This window comes from Harpia harpyja, chromosome 3 (genome assembly GCF_026419915.1).
Source record: "Harpia harpyja isolate bHarHar1 chromosome 3, bHarHar1 primary haplotype, whole genome shotgun sequence".
Classification (NCBI taxonomy): Eukaryota; Metazoa; Chordata; class Aves; order Accipitriformes; family Accipitridae; genus Harpia; species Harpia harpyja.
In genome coordinates this window covers 20,437,847-20,455,637 of record NC_068942.1, presented here as the reverse complement: position 1 = coordinate 20,455,637, position 17,791 = coordinate 20,437,847, and the positions used below count along the sequence as shown (strand labels likewise).

Below are 17,791 nucleotides of genomic sequence, written 5' to 3'. Positions count from 1 at the left end.
GAGGGGTGGGAGGGAGAGGGCCGCCTCCCGTTACCGCAGGCGCCGAGCGGGTCCGACGGCGGCTGTGTGTGAAATAAGGGCAAAGCGCCTTTAGCGGCCCTCCATGATGAACGAGGGCAGAGCAGGGAGCGTGCGGCAGTCGGGGGGTAGGAAGCGGGTGGAGGTGACAGCTGAGGGCACGCCAGGAAAGGCCTCACGGTGCCGGGAGCTGTGTCTCGGCGTAACCAGCCGATTTCCTTGCAGTTGCGTAAAGGGCTTTCTCGCTTAAGGAGGGCGGTGAGGGAGGAGGTTCAAAGAACTAGAGCCGCTGGTGGGAAGCGCGGAGCTCTTTCCTGGTCGGCTTCCTGATTGAAAGAAACTGTCGCAGTTCAGCCCAGTGGAAAAGCCAACAGGGGTTGATGGGCCCCAAAATACATGTAACCTTCGGCTTTTCTGTATCTAATCCTGTTAATTTAACCGTGAATGTAAAGACAGGTCGTCTTTGGAAGGTAAAATGAGGAATATGCTCTCAAAAACTTTAACACTTTGGTGCTTTTTTAATTGTCTTGCGAAATATAAACTAGCCTTTCTCTTAATGATGTTAAAAAAAACCCCAAACCCAGACCAAACCTTACTATCATTTGGCAGCAAGTTTTTTGCTTTGCATGTTCCATGTGTGGTGTATATTGTTAATTAAGCCATAACAGCATCCAGTCAGCCTAAACACAAATCTGATGTCTGTGCTGGCAATATGGTTGTGCTGCTCTTAGTGTAACTGAGGTTTTGGGTGGCGGGGTGACCTAGCAGAGCCCTTCTGCCCAACAAAAATAGAAATAGTAATTAATAATCTGCTTTCTGTGACAGATAGCTCATGACGATGTTAGAACAATTAGGTGGAATTCACCCTAGGTTTGCCTGACTTGCCTTGGCCTAAAACTAATTATGGAAAATAGCAAAATGATTCCTCTGCTGTTACCTTTTCCTCTGTAGAGGAAGTACTTGGAGTATTTCCTTGGTAAGGAGGATGCTGACAAGCCTTTCTAAAGCTGAGACCGGTTCTGGTTCTCCATAAGAAGGCTCAGGAAAAGTACTGATGTTATTACAGTGTTATAATTGTCCTGCTATTACTATACCGGTATAACTCCTTCTGTGGACACTCTTCTTTGGAATAATGATGGGTGGTTTTCCATTAATTTAATTCTTCATTTCCATTCCATTTCCCTAAGCAGATAAGTTTCCCCTGTGTTTGTGCAACAGTCTTAAGTATTCTTACCAAGCACTTCACCCAGGAGACTGAGGCAAAGTTGTTCTTGCAGGCTTTGAATGAAGGAAACTCTGGGTGTCTCTCAGCATGTGTATGATCCACTTGTTTAGTTTGGAATGCCCTGTGCCCGCACAGAACTCAGACAGCCGCTTCTGCCTTAATCTGTATGCTGAGAAGTGCCTGTGTTTGAGTGCAATATTGAAAAAAAGATTTAGAATAACCAGCACTTTCCCACTGAACTTAATATTTTTATATATATATATATATATATATATATTCTGCCTTCAGCTGCAGAAAAGATTTGGTTACTTTAACTCATGTGACACCAGATCCTAAGGACCATTCAGGCACAATTTAAGTCAATTAAAACAGTCTGAGGAATCAGGCAAAACTTCATCAAGATAAGCTACTAGAAAGCAAGCTTTTGCCAGCGCAGGCAGCACTATAATTGTAAACAATTGATTAGAACCATGATTGTCCTAATCAACAGAGTTAGTCAGGCTTTATCTGACCCTTAATTTGTTGAGCTAAACTGAAGTAAGTCTGATTTAAGTCAAAGTAAGAATTCACACAGCCCTTTGCAGCAAATTAAACCCAGCTAAACCAATGTAGCTTTGCGTGTAGATAAGCCCTAAGGCAGCAAAATGTCCAACAGCAGTGACAAAGTGCTTGATGGTTGTCAGGGAACATGTGTTTTTACTTTCATTGTGGCAGGAAACACCATAGGGTCAAGGCTGCAAACCACTTGTTTATATTGTTCTTTCTTCTACTTACTTATTATATAACCAATTTGCAATGTCCTATTATGTGCTACATGGGGTGCCTTTAAAATTGTATATTATAAGCATATTTTTAAAATAAATAGTACCCACAAATTTTATTAATACTGGGAATGGGAGAGCTTATTTATATCTGGTGTTGTGCTAGATTTTATTGGATCTGCACTTCAAGCATGACACCTGTTAAAAAGACAAGTCCAGACGCAGGACGTTTTGACCTTTGTACAGCTCTGAATGGGGTGGGAAGGTAACCCTTTCAGTGTAGTGCTTTGGGACTGGGACGGAGGTGTCGTAGTTGACCAAATGTTAGTCTTTATGCATTCTCTTTTCTTCCTCTGCTGTTGTTCCATTCCCACATTGTTTTTCATTTTCTTTTTTTTGCTGTCTTCCTCTCATTCTCTTTATATACCATCTTGACTCTGCTTCCTCTTCCTTTTCCTTGAGACATCCTATTCATTTGATGCAGGGTCCACATCACAGTCCTTGTATTTTCTTTTATGCCGTCTAACCATATTCCTCCCACTTCACACAGTGGCTCATTTCTCATTAACCTGTCATGCTCGCAAACACGGGACCACTGGTTAGCTGAGCTGTTTTCTAGGGCTTGTTCCATCTCACCCCGAGTGAGCAGAAGTCACTTTAAGCAGTGTCGTTCCACTTGAATTTGGCCAAGCATGCTGAAGGTTTCTTACTGATGTGTCAGGCACACATTGTGGTTGCAGATTTTGTAGACAAAATGCAGTGGAGGTTATCTGTCAGGACTTCAGTGAAATGTTTGTGTGGTGCCAAGTGAAAAAGAACTAGTTACGTTGAAAAAATGGGGATTACTGCAGGAATTGTATGCAAGGTGGGAAAAACAGCCAAAAGAAAAATGGAATAAATTTCTTAATCTGCTTTGCTATACAGTCACACAGATAGTGCTGGCAAAAAGGAAAGGATACACAGGAACAGGAATGAAAGCTAGAGGTCAGTGAAGGTCAGCTCTGCTTCTTTAGGTGCTGACTTATGCTGGTAAACTGTACCAAAAATTATGATCTGAACCTGCAACATGCAGTGACCTTCAATAGGACAAATACATCTTTTGGTACTAAGGTATTTCCAGCAGAAATACAGAGGTGTATTTGCCAATATAAGAGACAGCCAAACCACCTATTTCCTCTAAAATACTGTATATACTTCCACTCATACATATTCAGGAAAGATTAATTAAAACCAGAACTTATCCAGAAAAAGGTGACCGAGCCGATTAGGAAAATAGAAATGGAAAATTTACTTATTGCAAGAAGTTAAAGGATTGTTAGTTCAAGGTTATTGGCCCACCCAAATAACTGTTGAAGTCTATGATTTTTTCTATAAAAGCACAAGAAGGAGATAAGTTCAGGAGATTTTTAAGATCTATTTTAGTGATGCGGACTGTGTTGATACAGGAACTGTCAGTTACCTCACCCAAACTGGAAATAAGAGGAAGATTTATAACTGCCAGAGGAATGAGTTTCCAGAGCACTCTTCCCGTAGCAGGAGTATGGGTGAAAATAAACAAAATCAAGCCCAGATCTTTAGGTGAGGCTTAGGTGGCCTTTAGATAAGGCTTAATATTTTAAGAAAAGGGATTGTATAGTATGGTTGCTTTCAGTGGCATGAGACTAATGTGAATGACCCAGGAAGTCCTTGCAGTCATTCTGTGATAAAAGGTGGCAACAGCGAAGTCACAGTGGAACTAAACTTTTTACTTGCAAGGAGGTGAAGCAGTAATAACCCATTTGAGTCAGTTCACCTATATTCAGAATAATACATTGAGGCTATAAAAGGAAAATTACTAAACTCACTGGTGTATACGCATGAATTGTGCTAACAGACCTGGATATAGAATAATTTGGAAGCAGTGAGTAAAATTTTGCGGCTCTGACTACTGCAATTACCTCAACAATTTCAGGAAAGCGTCAGCACTAGCAAAATGTGGATCAGTGCACTTTTCCATCCATTGTCAATCACAACCTTGTGTAGGTTCACCAAAAAAAGTAATGGGGTATAGGGAGGGCAGTGTTGTGAGGTACTGGAAATGTTACTGCAGCCTAAAGAAAGAACGCCTTACATCCCCATGTCCTGCACACCCTTACCCTCCACTGTCAAACATTTTAATACACAAACAATTATATTATGCCTGTCTGTTATCTTCCTTCCTTTTTCTATTGTAACAAATTCACATTTTTAAACTTCACGTATAACATTCCCTGCCTGAATTTTGGAGAAAATTTGCACCAAACTAAACTCTGCTTTGCTCTTGATCTTAAAAAACTGCCACAGTGCTTGAGCAGAATGGAGAAGTACGCTTCTTATACAAAGATTTTTTTCTAAAATGTTCCCTTATATCTTTGCAGAACAATTAATTTTTCATAAGTGATTGTAAGGGTAAAGGAGTAGCATGGTATTACATATTAAATGGAGAGTAGAATCGAGTCAACTAAAAATACATTGAACTGGAATGGTGAAAAAAATTACAGGCCAAATATTAATCATGTGAGTAATACAGAACATGTGAATTAAGAGCCATTTAAGTCAAACACGCTTAGAGCTGTGAATGTTTCTCCACTGTTGTGGTGGGCTGGAGCCCAGATCCTCTGTGAGCTTACACGATTGTGTCAGGCTGAGATGTAGTGAAGGTCAGGCTTTTCTTCTGTGCCAGTATGTTAGCGAACAAACCAGCATAGGACACAGTGACAACTAAGACATATTAACTATTTCCTGCTAATTTCCTCAAGTCTAGGAGGAAGTTTGAGACACCATCCATTCTGTTCACTCGCAACACGTAGCTCTGTAGTTTGGTGTGCACATTGAAGAAATGGGCATGTACTTTTCGTTGCAGACCTGTTGCTTCTTTGGAAATTTTGCGTGGAAACTCAGTGGAAGCCAGCTGAATTTTTTTGTTTTATTAAACTCAGTTTTCTACAAAGAACAATGAAGAACTGAGGACTTGAATTAAAACTCTTATTTTCCCAGATCATTTACTAAGGGTTCAACTTTTCTGTCACTATCTTACCTGTCTTTTCCATCCCTCTCTTTTTTTCAGATAGTATCTGGCTACATTTTGTTCTCAAAAACCTCCTCCCTCCCTCTGCAGTTGACCTCTGGGATGCTCCCCGGTTTCGCGGGCGGGCGATATGTATCCGCACTGTACCATCTATACACACCTACTGCTTAACCTGCTGCTCCACCGCTGATCGATCCACCCCTCTGCTTCCCCATCTCTGTCCCCCTCTGCCAATCCCATGCAGTACCTTTCACTTAGCATACCCTTTCCGTTCATAAAACAGAAGAAGATGACCATCTTCTGCTGGCAAATCCCTTCCTCGTCCTTTCTCTGCCACCACGGGTAATTCTGTCACCCTCTGAGCTCATTTGCTCCCTTTTCTCTCCCATATGAAAGCTGGTTTTAGGCCGTGCTCATTCTTCTGTGAAGTATTTCCAGCGAGATGTTTCCCCACCTCAGACCTTGTTTCCAAAATTCTTCCCCAGACTTAGGTCACCTCTAGCCTGAAGATGCTTATAAATTACCAGCTTTCTAGAAGTTTCTCCTGGGGAATCTTTGGCTTCTCCTTTCCACTCAGTTCAGGGTCTCTCTGTTCCCCCTTTCAGGGGATAGTTTTCACTGCCCTCCCCCTTTTTCCTCACCGAGCAGCAGCATCTCGCCCCTCCTTGGGTTTTTCATCCCTTCGGTTTCAGGCCTCACGTTCAGGCCCTGGCATTGTTCTGCTGCTGCATTAATTCAGGATTTGTGTCATTGCTCCCACACGTTCTGGTCCAGCCCAGCTTTCCTCTAATCGCTTCCTTCCTTCCCTCCTCCTGCTTTCCTCCGAGGGCTTTCATTCATGCTGCCCTTTTTGTTTCAGGAACAACTGCGCCCATCTTGTGAACCAAATCCACGCTGCCTTCATTCAAATCTCTCCATAAAACATACTTCTGCCATAAAGCCTATCCAGCTCAGATTCCTCTGCTGAAATATATCCCATTCCTCTATAATAAAAACAAATCCAGTTTCATAACAAAACAAAAAGAACTGAGCGAGAGACTGACTACGCAATTAATTTTTGCCAGTTGCTTTCTGCCAAGAGCAACATGCTTGTTCTTATCCCGCTCCTTAGGATTGTCCTCCCCATGTGCCTCCTGTTTGTCCTTTTGTTTTATCACTGGCTTTCAAGTCCTTCCTGAGGGCTCCTGGCCTGATCCTGTGCTCACGTTGGGGTGAAGCGAGGAGTAACTCCACTGCAGCAAACAGAGCTTTGCCAAGGTGAAATTTCTGTGGAAGACGAATGAGCCCTTTGTTTTAATATTAGCTTATAAAGCCTGTGCACAGCTCCAGCACAGCGCTCTGGTTTTAATTAATAAGAATTAGCATATACATCTACATACACTCTTTTTTTTCCCTTTGCGGGCTCGGCTACTTTGAAGAAAACCTCTTTGTATGTCTTCCTGATTATTCTATATCTCGACATTAAAAAACCCCAAACGAATAAAACCCCCAAACTAAAGTAACATCAAACTCCCACGCAAACAAAAGGCTTAGCTGCTGCCGGTGGCAGGGAGTGCTGGGAGCAGCCCTTCCCGCCTGCCGAGAGGAGCCGGCTTCCAGCCCATGCTCCTCGCTGCTGGGGAGCCATCCAATTCCCAGCCCGCCGTCCCTTCCTCCGCCTTTGCACAATCCCACTGCAGTGACTTCCCAGTCCTAATTGGAGCCTCTGGGCATTATTGTATTATTATTATTTAATAAACAACCACATAAAACACTGGTTGGCATTTAAATAAGAGTAAAGAAAGGAAAGCTCTGACTCCTAGACTGTTTTGTTTTCCTGTTGACTTGGGTGGAAGCAGGAGCAGGTTTTCTAAACAATACCCGCACTCGCTCGACGCATGCTTACCTTTAATGTTTTAGAAAAGGCACTGCTAACATGGGCCCGGTGTGGATGAGAGGGCCAGACCTACTGCAGTTGTCAATCCCTGTTGCAACATAAGCTGTAAATATAGAGCCGTAACCTGGACATTCCCAAGTAAAATACACTAACGGCTTGTCTTGCCTAAGCTACTAATCCTTGCCTAAGCAAAGATTCAGCATCATTTTCTGCATTGTTACCCCCAGCATGTCCTTTCGAGTGGTTATCCGAAATGTGCAGCTGTCAGGATGCTATTAAGAATAAATGGAAAGATAGTTTTATTTTTGCATTTGATCGTATGTTTGAGACATTTCAGAGCGAGAGTTATCATGACAAAAGAAAACGTGGTGTCCTTGAAGTGAACGCAGAGGAGCACAACTCGTTCAATAAGGTTTTGAAAGAAAACAAAGAGCTGAAGGCCAGAACTGACTCCTTTAGAAACAAGTATAAAACAAGACAGGATTCGAAGTGCTTAAAATACTTTGGTGACAAGCAACAAAGAAGCGTCTGTTACTAGAATTGATTGAATTAAGGAAAGGGAGAGAAAATCTTGAGAACTTTTTGAGAACTAGAGATTTGATGTGTGGGGAGTATAAGAACAATATTCTCCCGGGCCATGACCGGAGCTCTGAATCGGCATAACTCTTTTCCTTGAAGAAAGTGAAAACTAGACAAGAGTGAGTACGTACGCCCTTATTATCCTTTCTCATTGTGGATCAAAGAGGAGGAATTCTCGGGGCTGCCAGCTCTCCACTTTCCTGCAGTGAGTCTGGAGTGTGGGCTGGGTTTATTTTTCTTGGTTAAGGAATGCCTCTCTAATACTCTAAATGATCAGGTCCAATAATGGACTTCTTGTGAGATCTGAGTCTTATTTACTGGTTTGTGTGTGGTATAAAGGTTTTTAAAGTATTCAGTAGGAGTGAAACATTCTTGCCATTTATAAAAATTATGTACATATATGCTTTAATTCTAGGGTGTTCACCCCTCATTCTTCCCACCATTTCATTACGTTTGGTCTCCTGTATTATATATTAAAAACTTCATGCAGTGGCTCACTTGCATTTGCATATGTGGACTGTAATAATTCTGTGATGTTGCTTGGAACTTCTGTATGAACATGTTATATAGAGTCAATGTGGGCATGACAAATGTATTGCAGATTTTTCGCAGATAAACACAGTCAGTGAATGCAAATATGAGTGAATTTCTGTGCAAGTTTTAATATCTAAGCAGAGCTTATAAGCGCGTAACACCTGTAACCACAATTGTCAGGGCAAACAGGGAAACTAGTTTTAAGGCATTTGTGCTGATTTAAAAGTGCTGGACTTTGAAATACTTCAGCTGTAATGGTGGAGATGTGTTCATCCTCCGGCAGGTATTTAAGTGCATAAACTCTGTTATTAAAGAATACAGAGTTTATTAGCAGCTGATACGCCAAAGTCCTTGTGAAAACAAGTACCAGAATGGCAAGGACTGCCTTACAAAGCAACCTGTGGCTTTTAAAGGCAATATGGAAATCTTACTGTGAAATGGATTAGAAAGTGCCGGTTGATGGTCTTAGGGAGGTGGGTGTTAAACATGGAGAATTTTTTTGGAAAGCAAAATGGGAACTTACCAGAAGGGTGCTGGATTTGCATGAGTGGCTGTGTAGCCAGTAATAGGTTTGGTCTAGAAGCAGGGAGCTTGCTTAGGAAAGGCGCTGCAGCGGCATATAATATAAGGAGAAAATGGAATCTGTTTGAATATGGGGTGTAGTAATCTTCCCCTGAAGGAAGACCGAGTGACTGCTTTTTGTGAGAGTACTGAGACAAGAATATATTAAATTGTTACCGAAGATACAGAGAAGTATATTCTGTCAAGTTTTCTGCTGCATTTTATGAAAATTGTTCATGTCACAGAGAGATACACGCAAGTCCAAGACTTTTATCAATAAAAAGGCAAAATGAACCTCTTTCAGCCTTTTCTTTATTCATGAATACAAATATTTGCTTGTTCCTGTATTTGGTGGAGGTAAAGTTGTCCTTAATTGGCCTGCAAAATATTTCCTTGCTAGAGAGTTCAGGTTTAACATGTGAAGGAAATTTGTTCTGAATTCACTGCAAGTCCACCCGCTCGTTCTATGTAACACCATATTAAGTAGCTGTTGAAAGATGCATAAGAAAAGTTATGTTTTGCAGAGAGAGAAAATGAAATTGTCTTTGCATTTCTTTAGAGCTCAGTCTGAGTGGTTTATTCATGGAAAATCAGAAGACAGTCTTCAAAATGGCCACTTGACCGAAGAAGCTGGGCTGGGAGCATTTGTATCTTCCCATTTGAAAACTTTGCCTGTTTCTTTCTCCTGCAGAGTACCTGGCAACACTGGTAAAAACCAAGTTACATTAGTCCATTGTATTTTAGAAGCTCTTTTGTCTGTATAACATTAGGATGATGTCAGAGGTTGATTATATGTTAGGTTGTTCCAATAAGAACAATTAATTTGGGGGCAAAAGCCAGTGAGGACCCTGTCAGACATTGAACAATGTTTTTGGTTTTCATGCACTGAATCATCAGTGTTTATAGGCCTCCAACATGTAAATCACCCTGAGGTAATCTGGAAGGGAAGGATATGAATAAGCCAATTAAATTGGCAAAGAGCCTAAGGAACACCCTGTTTAGGGATAAAATCACATGCCTGTCCTAGTGCCAGGAGTTTTGGAGAAGGAAATAGAGTTAAAATCTTTGTAGTTCATTTCTCTGCGGAGAGAGATGATTTAGAAGACTTTGGTCTTCTCCTTTTGTATGTGTGAGCTCAGGTGACTGTGATAAGGTAGTAAGTAATGTGTTTTCTGCAAGTAATTTTTATTTTGATGACACAGAAGGATATCATCCAGGTTGCAGAGGGTGTAGGAACTAGTTGCCTCATTTATGGTAATTATTTCATATTCAGTTCTATGATATGAGCATTCAAAGGACTGAATTGCCCTTTATCTTTCCAAGTACCTCGTTTTTTTTTTCCTTTGGAAAGGGAGGCACAATTTTCCATCAGGAAGCCTTCTCCACACGACTCAGCAGTTACTAGCATACTTTAAGGTACTCTATATCTAAATAATAACAAAACCAACTGCTTTCTTCCTACCATCTGCCAGGCCTGTGCCTTCAAAGGTGTGATGTAACGGGGAAAGAAAGGCAGAGGTGAAGAAAACGTTTCACTGAACGTTTTGCAGAGGAAAAAGTATTGCCATTCTTAGTTTACTTCTTCACAGTACCAATGGGTTCTTTTTGTGTTTTTAAGAGGCGTGCTGTATTTGCTGGAAGACTAGCTGTGTATTTCTGCCATCCCACCCAGATCTTTGAACTTGTAGGCCAATTCCAATCAGGAAAGTAGCTAGGTCTCTAGAAGAGATATACCCTATATATGCCTTTACTGGAGGAAAGGCCCAGGCAGAACTCATGGCTGACATCAGACACTTTATGTGGGAGTGGATCATTATGACCTCCCCAAGCACAGGAGAAGCTGTAATTGGCATTTGTATGTTATTAAGCATAGAGAATTTAACTGTAAACAGAAATCCATAGGAAATCAGGAGTCACCAGTTACACTGCTCACAGAACTACTCATTTAAGGGCAGCTTTTGGGCATTTTTCAGACACCATTAAAAGCGGGGGAGATGTAACCTCTCCTTTTTTTCCTCCATGTAGCCCATCATCTTTGGACTTCTAGAATCATGTTCCTGGTTGAAAGGAAGTAACTTCCTGAGAACAAAAACAGCCAGAAAGCAACAGAGACATGGGGTCACTGGAGGCACCACCTAACAGCCCTCTGGACGCCTTGGAAGTAGCAGCATTGGGATAGCCTGGATACAAATGCACAGACTGGCAAAAGACACAGATAAACATAGTTGTTCAAGATGGTTTCAGTGCCTCTCACCTAACCCCAGCCATCTGATAGCTCAGCATCTAGCCCACTGTGGAGACAGAGGCATCTTCCAGGAATGCTTTGTTCCAGCCCAAAATAGGTATGAAGTGGGTGTGATGAACCCTTCTTTTTCTGTGTGTCTGCGTTGTGTGCTGAGGAGGCCTAGATGACCATCTGAATTTTTTAGACAGCTAACATTCTGTGAGATGAATCCCAACCTTAGTGTTCAGCTCCTGTGCAGCCTGACCATGCATTGCTGGCAGCAGAGAAAACTGCAATTACTATTTGAGGGCTAGAAATTTTGCACCAGAGGGTTAGTTCAAGGATCCCTTTTGTTTTGAGCTGGAACTGGAGGTTCAGTCAGTCTCTTGGACATGTCTCTGGCCCTTACGCACTTTCAGGCATTCAGACACTGTTCAGAGCAGTGGAAAGAAACAGAAATAGCTGCTTTCACTTCTCTTGTTGGTGTATGGGCCCTGCAGAGAAACAGGAACCAAAGTAAGGTTAAGCAGGGTTTAAAGGAACAAGATAATGTTTGGTAGAAGAAGGGAAAAACACATAAGCTGGCCAGGTCTTAACTTCAGAGCAGTGTACATAAACTGTTGCCATGTCCCCAGGAAAACAAGGAATTCGGGAAATGGTCTAGGGCTAGTCTGCATGAAATACAGAGCACATGACACAGCATGAGTCCCTTTCTCTCGATAGACAGTGCTCTAGAATTGGTGTGACCTTACTCCTGTCCTTGTTAGTCTGAAATATGTAGCACAGCTGTAGGACATAGTTCATCATTTATCAAGGGTAAATACAGTTCTGGATGGGAACATGGAGGTGAAAAGTGTTCTGCACACAGCGTTCACTTGCATGTTGTAACTTGCTGCTCGGAAAAAACCAGAACGCTTTGTCTTCTTGTAACACTGCTGAGTGACTCCTTATCATAACCTTGTAAGAGGTTTCAAGTGTGTTCATGAATAGGAAGATGATTAAGATGACACATCAAGGTTTTCTGAATACTTATTCCTATTCAGCCACAACCTCATATTTTTCTTAGTTTTCATTCCAAAACAAGGTGTTTCTAATCTCCGGTGTGATTGGTAGACCACATCCTTTCACTCTTGGTGGTGCAGCTTGCTGTGAAACTCAAGCAGAGCAGTAAGAAAGTGAGTTTAAATGAGAGGCTGTCAGAGCTAAAGTAGCTAATTTAGCTGAAAGGCCCTGCAAAGGAGGCCTCTATTGCTCTGAGCAGTTACTGTGACAAAACCCAAGGCTAAAAATGAAGCGACCTCACTAAAAAGTTTAGTGGGAAAGAAGCTAAATGGGAGACTTAGAGGATCTAATTTGTAGGGTAGGAAGAGGAAGATGGCTCTGTAGCTGGGGAGCAGTTGAAAGCCTTGCTCTGAACGCATCCATAAATCATCATGCCAGGTAGGGTATTTTCTCTTCCCCCAAGTATTTCCCAGACTGGGAGTCTGCTTTGGCCACAGCTGCTTCTCTTCAACAGGCCATTAGAGCCCCGAGACTGGGTTTTAAGCAGGCTGTGTAGGAAGGATGTAATGCTTTTCTCTGTTACGCAGCTGAAGAGTTAGGTCTGTAGCCTGACTGATGTGCCTTTTTTGAGGAGAGGACTCATATTAATTACCCTACATCTAAGGAAATCTAATTTCAGAGCACAAGGACACAGAGGAAAAAAGGAAGCCTGATTTTTCCAGTGTTCAAATGATCGTATCAGTGCAGAGATTTGTGTCATGGGGAGCACCTCTGAGCTTTCTTGCCCCTGTGGTTGTTAACAGAGGGCAGGAAAACAACTGAGGCCAATGGCTTCAGTGACAGACACCGGGGCAGTAGAGATGGTATCTTTGGCATTAGGCTGGGGGGGGCTGCAAGAGGCAGTGCAAGGGGTGAAAGGTTTACCCAGTGTCTCATTGCTTCTAGTGTTGTAAACGAGTGCTGACCATACAGCCCAACAGCACAAGTTTCACCACACTTGCAAAGTGAAGTAGCTCTGGTGGTTCCCTTTTCTTCAAAGTGTTTTACACTTTCTGCAAAGCCACGTTTGGGGTATGCGTGAAATGGGCATCCCCAGTTCAGAGGTGGTAGAAGTAGCAGAGGACATATAGCCTTTCCTGTCTACTTTTCCAGCTCAGCCCCCTGTTCCTACCCCCTTCGCCCTGTAGCCCCAAGGATCCAGTTAACACCTGCTCCTTGCTGTCTGGTGCCCTCTGGTGCTGCAAATACCTGGCCGGGCTACATCCCATCATACCCCTATGCAGTTGTGGGAACCAGCCTGTACCCCAACAGGGGACTCACGAACTGGTATCTGCTTTTTCCCCATTGCAGCCTGGCTGTGGCACGGGCCCTCTGTTATGCCATGGAGCAGGTGGGACTGGCCTGGGAGGTAGGAAGAGCTAGTCCTAGCTTCTCTAGTCCTGTTTCAGTCCTTAAAGGGGGAGAGTGCGAAGCAGATGGGCTCTCACTGGTCCCCCCTCCAAGTATATCTCCCTTGCTTTACTCCCTCCCCTTCTCCAGCTTTAGCGCCCTAACTTCTATCATCCATACTCTTCTGTTACTGTTACCTTCACGTAGTTGCCCGGTCTCACTGCAGAAAGCCTTTCTTCCTCTTCCAAGATACAGCTCCTCTTCCCCTAGGATGCTATTCCCACCACGGTCTCTGATCCCACTCCAGACGCCTTATATTGCGGGGCCCATGGCTCAGGAATGCTTGGAGCTTACACGTGCTCAGATCCATTGTTCAGAAAACAGGATTACAGTATCTTTGCTGTCCTTCATCTCCCCTCTGATTAATCAATGCTAATTGATTGATTGATGGTGGCTCTCTGGCGTAACGATCTCCCAAGTCCGTAACAATCTCCCAAGTCCGAGAAGCATCCCCATGCCTATCATTCTCACATATCTATCCAGAGCATATGGAACATATTAACCTCCAGAAATTAGTTAGAGCCTCTTCTAAATTAGTTTGTACGAATTGGCAGGGCTCATTTCTCTGGACTAAAAGAAAACTGATGACAGAGGCAGATAGCAATGACAGGCTGACAGGTCGTTTTCTTGGGTTTGGTCCAAGTAGATTTCACCCTCACAGGGAATGAGTGGATCCCTTGGTGACCACAAACTGCACACTGATGGTAGGTTCTTGCCTGCAAGCCTGCTTCCCCACACCTGATGCCCGTGCCTTGTTCAGTTTAGCGCTCCCTTCCTGAGATGGTCAAACACTGTTCACGATGATGATGTCATAGTGCTGCACAATAGGCAGTAGGTGCCATGTGGTCAATTTAGAGGGCCTGAGACTGACCAGTCCCTGTTGGTCCCCAGCCTGCTCTGTCACTGTGTGAAACCCCAAGCGACTGAGCCCTTCTCTTCTGCTCCAGTGCTTGGCTCAGATTCCTCAGCTTTCGCTCATTAGGCTCTTTTTGGCCAGCCTAGTTGCTGGGCTTTCTGAATTGTAGGCAGATGACAGTGCTTCCATGCTATGACTGCAGCTGGGGGTAACTGCTGTAAGGAAGGACCAGCTTCAACTACTGTGTGGGCTGAAACACGACGAGTTGCTCCTTTGCAATCTGATTACCACCAGGAGTCCATTTGGCATGGACTTTCATGGCAGATTCATGACCTTAGGACTATCAGTCTGACAAATTTCAGTTCTCTGCCACAGGGAGCAATTATAGGAAGAAAGTCACAACTTTTGGGGGGGGGGTTGGGTTTGGTTTTTTTTTTTTTTTTTTGACAAATCTCTCTTGGAAACAGCTGAACTGGTTAAACAGAAAGTAAGATATCTTCCCCAAACTCAACCAAACCAAACCCCTAAACCCAACAAACAGGCAGTAAGCTGTACGCAGGCACTAAGCTTGAAACATGTGAGCTGGAACTGATAAAGGGTTGGCAGAGCTGTAAGCAACTGAAAATGGGACCTTATAAAGAGAAGTTGGGCAATCTTCAAAAAAGTGGTGCTACCAGTCCTGTCAATGAATACTTAGATATGGCCCTTGCAGATTGCACCCCTTGATGCAATGCTCACTGGTGAGTCATTTGGAAGATCACTAATTGAAGGATAGAAAATGGCCTGCTGTGGCCTGCAGCCATTATGAGCTGCACATTGTTTTAAGCGGTGTTTGGGTGTTTGTTGCAATCCCCTCTATTTTCTGCAGATGGGGTGTGGCTGTCCCATTCCTGGCAAAGTGGCTGCTGCAGCCTTTAGTTGGGAAAATATGGGTGCTGTTGCATGACCAGTTAGGCTTCCCTGGGGAGGAGAGGGGGGGCAGTCACCTTCTTCCTCTCCAGCACAGCATCAGGGGTGTGACGATTCCCTAAAGCACAACAGAACCGCGCAGAAATCTGGCAGCTTTATTCAGTTTGTAGTTATACGGATCTGGCTCATAAAAACATCTGAATCATGTTTCACACTACCTACCTAGCTACATAAACACAACCTGATCCTCCTCTTAGGATCTGAGCCTTATATTCTCAGACTATGCCTCCTTTTCCTTTTTTCATCAGAGGTCTTGTGACTCACTCCTCACATAATTATTTGGGCTTTCTTGAAAGCTGCTGTGTTCAAATTCCTCAGCCTGCAATCAGAAGTGACACTGTCACTCTTTGTTCATGTTAAATGCAGGCACCCAAAGTTTCTTTGGCTGTGATGCATTAGAGAACTCATTCTTCATGCAGGATGGGAGGGACACTGCACTCAGCCCAGTGGATGACAGAGCATGGGTAGGCAGCAATCCTGCAACTGTGCCTGTGGTGGGTGAGACAACCCCTACACCTCCTTGACTCCTTTTTGCCTTTCTGCCACTCTGCCTTCCCAGATCCACTCGCTTTGCCAGCTGAAGACTGCCCGGTCAGCTCTGCCAGAAGCCTGGGGTCACGGAGCAGGAGACAGACTGTGGCACTGTGCTGCAAGGAAGGGAAGCATGGACTTAGTTTTGTGGAGGCTGCAAGGAGGGAGCAGTCTGGTGAGTATTTGCACAGACACTGCATCCAGTCTGGTAGGCAGAAGAAGAAACGCACCCTCCTTATTTATAGGAAGATGGAGGTTGCTATGCTAGGCCAAACTGATTAAGTCTGGTATCCTGCTTCAGACAATGATGCACACTGGCTGCTAGAGGAGGTGCAAGAAATGCTGTAGTAAAACAAAGATAAAATCACTCAACATGGACATGTCTCACTGTCCTATGGATATCTAGGTCACTAGTTAACTGTGTCAACAACTAGTGACCAGCATGAGATAGGAAGGAGGAAAGCTTTACGCTGAACTATTCCAGTTGGTGTCCTACATGATTCCTCTTACTTGGCTGAAACAAAAATGAAGAAAGAATGATACCCCCCCGTTCTGTTTCTTCTGAAATATATGACAAACCCTGTATTGTTCTCAAAGGTGCAGGATCAAACCTGTCATTATCTCACCCAGAGTGCAATAAATGTCATGACTAAGAGTTAACAGTGCATCAAAAATTATCATCTCTAAGTCTTGTTGGCAGGCTTTACATGAACCGAACCAGGTTGTCAACTGCCTTCTTCAATGACAACTGATTATATTACAAAGAACGGCAACAGCAAGGCATTTATTTTTCATTTTTAGGAATTTGAATGAGGAGATCTCATTACCCAGAATCAGGATGCATCTTGCTCAGTGGATAAAATAACAAATGGATTCTTCAAATCCCTAATTCACAAGCATTTCAGAGCGAGATAGTTCAGCAGCATAAGAAAGATGTACTATTCCTAGAAATCTCCTGACTCAACTCCTGTCCTGTATCTGTCAGTGATTCAACAGCATGGCAGTTATAATTGAGCAAAAACATACTTCTGTTAGCAAACAGGAAGAAGCTGGGCAGGAGCACCAAGATGGCAATGGGCTGTGTGGGTGCCAAGGTGGGGGGTCACACCTGGTCAGGGCTGTGAGATCAGTGATATGGGTAAGGTGATCAGGCTTGCAGAGGGAAAATCCGAGTTGCCTGTCACTGTGCGGTGATAAGAAAGGAGGATGCACAAGGAGGATGATAAGCTTGATGGGCACTTAACAAGGCAAAGCTGATAAGCCTGATGGGCACTTAACAAGGCAAAAATGAGATACAACAGTGCTTCATTTCTGTTTCTTTAACTAGTAATACTCTTACCTTTTCCTTTGCATTGAATACTTTGTATAAGAAAGCACTGGCTGCAGCACTTAGACATATAGTCTATAGACTTCTGTAGATTTACAGACATTGTGTGACATGGTTGGAGAGAGGGTGGATTATCAGCAGGTAGCCAGCAGCCTGGGGAGAGGTTCTTGAGATTTGTGTGCTTCCATGTGCATCTTCTCAACCTCACCTGCTCAGTTGGAGATTTGGAAAAAACCAGGACTGTGCTCTATTTATGAAAGTGATAGTGACATCAGGACAAAAATACATCATCCACGTAGTTCCTGAAGCTAGAGATTACTCACAGGATATTGCTAGGGCATCAGATAAAGATTTTAACAAGTGGGTGTAAAAATTTCATCACAAGTCTGTCTTTAGGAACCCAAGGAGCTGCTCCTATTTTCAAAAGTGTGGAATCACTGACAACTTCAGCAGCTTTCTTCCTCCTGATCTTATTTTGTGAATGGATTAGGGCTCAGTTGTTCAGGCTTTGTGGGAGTCGTTGGGGCAGCTCCTTTTCCTGTCTTTTATTTGAAGTTCTTTAAAATGATCAAATATCTGCAGATGCATAAACCATCAAAATACAAATAAATGGAAAAGAATATTTTCTGTTAAACGCCTCCTTCTTCCCCACTCCAACCTTGTGGTTGGAGGTTCCTTCCTATCAGTCAGCTCCTGGCACCAACTGGTGTGTGGACACATCCCTCCTGCCTCCTAATGGCTCCTTGGGGAGAGAAGAATCTGCCCAAATTATCCTGAAGAGAGATTATGGCTTCAGTGGTGAAACTCATTGGGATAGTGATGTGTCCAACAAA

The 17,791-nt window shown here is 43.3% G+C and overlaps 1 long non-coding RNA gene across 2 annotated transcripts; it reads left to right on the top strand.

The window, feature by feature from the left end:
- Positions 1-6,242: 6,242 nt before the first annotated feature.
- Positions 6,243-17,467, top strand: LOC128139345 (uncharacterized). Of its 2 annotated transcripts, none has more exons than XR_008234333.1 (3): positions 6,243-7,624; positions 9,160-9,308; positions 15,660-17,467. It is a non-coding gene; the product is annotated as an uncharacterized LOC128139345 (long non-coding RNA). The 2 variants fall into 2 exon arrangements; XR_008234334.1 differs by lacking the exon at positions 15,660-17,467 and adding an exon at positions 10,626-10,884.
- Positions 17,468-17,791: the final 324 nt, after the last annotated feature.